The 2,500-nt window shown below is 36.8% G+C and overlaps 1 pseudogene; it reads right to left on the reverse strand.

Moving 5' to 3' along the window:
- Positions 1-1,310: 1,310 nt before the first annotated feature.
- LOC119572610 overlaps positions 1,311-2,500 on the reverse strand; it is a 7,160-nt pseudogene continuing 5,970 nt past the window's right edge.

The raw sequence follows: 2,500 nt of genomic DNA on the forward strand, positions 1-2,500 counted from the left end.
CCTAATGTATAAGGAATTCATTTGGGAAAACCCAGACACGTACTTGTATAAAACATAGAAAAGCAAGAGGGGACGGCCTTTCGATTTAAATGTGCGAAAGAAGAGATTTCCAAAGAAAACTGTTTACAGAAGCATAAGGTTTGATATTTGTGAATATACAGTATGGTCTTGTCATCCTTTTAGGAAAACAAACGAAGACACGCGATTTCCATAGCACCTTTAAGAAAAAAGGATGGATTCGCCAGTAATAGTATCAAGTGATTATGAAATTTTGATTGGTCAGATATCAACAATCTCCCTGATCTGTTACTTTATATTGTTGAAAATGATTATTTAATTATTACATTACAACTCTAATAACTTAGTTTCTAATAAACGAATTTCTTAGGATAGCTCATGTCTCAAGACGGATAATTTTAGTTTATGATGACATACACAGTGCTCGCACACGCATGCATGTAAGTGTAAGTGTGTGTTGGTGGGTCGAGTAGAGTGGTTAGCCAAATTTTGGCAAATCGCAAGAAATAGATACGGAGATGAAACAAAATTGTCATCACAGCTGATATCTGCTTATTCCTAGCTTATCCTAACAGCCTAGATCAGCCCATCAGTTAGGTCATATTATTTTGTAGTTAGAGATTATATTATCAACGTAGCATTAGTACAGTGACAACATACGGAAATGAACATACTGTACTATTATTCTGTATATTTATTAGTCAAGTGAATATTTTTTTTTTTATTCTGTCAGTTATTATTACATTGAATATTACATTAACTCGTGAATTAATATCGGTGGCTGGATAGACAGCCAGCATAGTAGATTTTCTTGGATCAGCTATAACCCTTTTCTCAGCATTTGAGGGGAAGCCATTGTATATGAATACTTTTTTTTTTTCTCTCAGACAGTAGTCTTAAGATAAATCTAATAAATTGTATGTTTATTTATGATTATTATATGTTGATAATATACATTTGTTCAAAAATGCGTTGAATTAGTTTCTAAACATTAGGATTTTAATAAGACTGTGTCTTTGAAGGATGGTATGCAAATGCCTGAGTAAAAGCAGTCACAATTTGTTTGCGCGTTTATTTTTTTATTATCTGTTTAAAAATATGGCTTCATATACTTTTATTTATGTAACTGTTGTCATTAAAAACTGTTGTCACTCTTCAATCAAAATATATTCTATTTGAATCTAGAATTTCATGAAGAGTTTGTTATAAAAAAATTCCTTTGCGACTAAGTGTATAATAAACTGCATTGTTTTATTCATATCTTTAAAGTTATGTCATACATTGAATATTGTTTATATATAAATTATATTGGCTTTTGTGATATGAAAAGGGTGGGGATGGTAGGCCTGGGGCTTGAAGGGGACGGGGGGACCGTACTCGTGGGGGGACTGAGCCTCGCCGTAGTAGCTGACTTCAGCCTGGTAGCCGTTGTAAGGTCGGCCACGTAGTTCACCTGTTGAGGAAAAAATAAACATTAGCAATTTCAAGGAAATACTTCAGTCTCCAATAACTGTATGATATATGCGTTCATATTGAGAAATCTACTACAAGAGTTTCTTTGCGGTACAAATATTATTGAAAGAAGAGATCTTACCGTTTGCTTGCGGCCGCTCGGGGGGCTGGACAGTGTAGGTCCCTTGACAGCTTTGCCGTCGGACTCTTCGCTCTGACCGAAGTGGGTTTTGGCCCGGGGGTTTCATCCTTTGACTCCGTAGGCAAAGGGTCGGTTTCGGGTTTCCTTTTTAAAAGATTAATTTAGTTTTTAAAAATCACAGAAACTGTCTAATGTAAATAATTTCAATCATTACTTTCCCTTAATATATTTTTTTATTTGTTTTGGGCCTAAGTGGTGGATAATACCAACATGACTTACCTTTATAGGCCCGGGTGATGGTTTTGGGGCCCGAAGGGGCAGCGAGAGCCAAATGCCACCCAAAGCAAGCACGAGGACCCCCCTGTCGAAAGGAAATTTAGTAGTTTTACGCAACAGTTTTAAACCCCTCGACAAGATCAAATTAAAAAGAATCAAAACTAGTTTTAGGGCCCGTAAAGCACGAGAGTAAAAAAACAGCCCCATATTCCCCTTCGTATTTCAAAAGAGCAACGAAAAAAAAATCTAAAATCCAGGGGGGAAAACCAAACCCTTTGGAACATTTTGTCGCGGAGGAGAGACGAAAAGCCCGTGATGGGTGGACTGCGGGTCCTCCTCGCCCCTTTTTAAACGAAATCAGACTTTGACCTGCGGAGCCAGGGGGGCGTCGGAAAACAACCTTTGTATAGCGCGTTAAAGGGCGGGAAAAAAGCTGAATCAAAAAGACGAAACGATTTTGGTTTTGAGTGTCGCCGAGGGAAAGACGTTGGTATTTGTGTTTATTTTGGGGTTTTTGTTTTGGGTTTTAGGTTGTTTTTTTTTTCCTGTATTGGCAATTTCCCTGTTTTTGAAATTTTTATTCCAAATTTTTATCCTAGTTTTTTAGGTGAA

The sequence above is a fragment of the Penaeus monodon genome, chromosome 4, assembly GCF_015228065.2.
Source record: "Penaeus monodon isolate SGIC_2016 chromosome 4, NSTDA_Pmon_1, whole genome shotgun sequence".
In the NCBI taxonomy this organism is placed as follows: Eukaryota; Metazoa; Arthropoda; class Malacostraca; order Decapoda; family Penaeidae; genus Penaeus; species Penaeus monodon.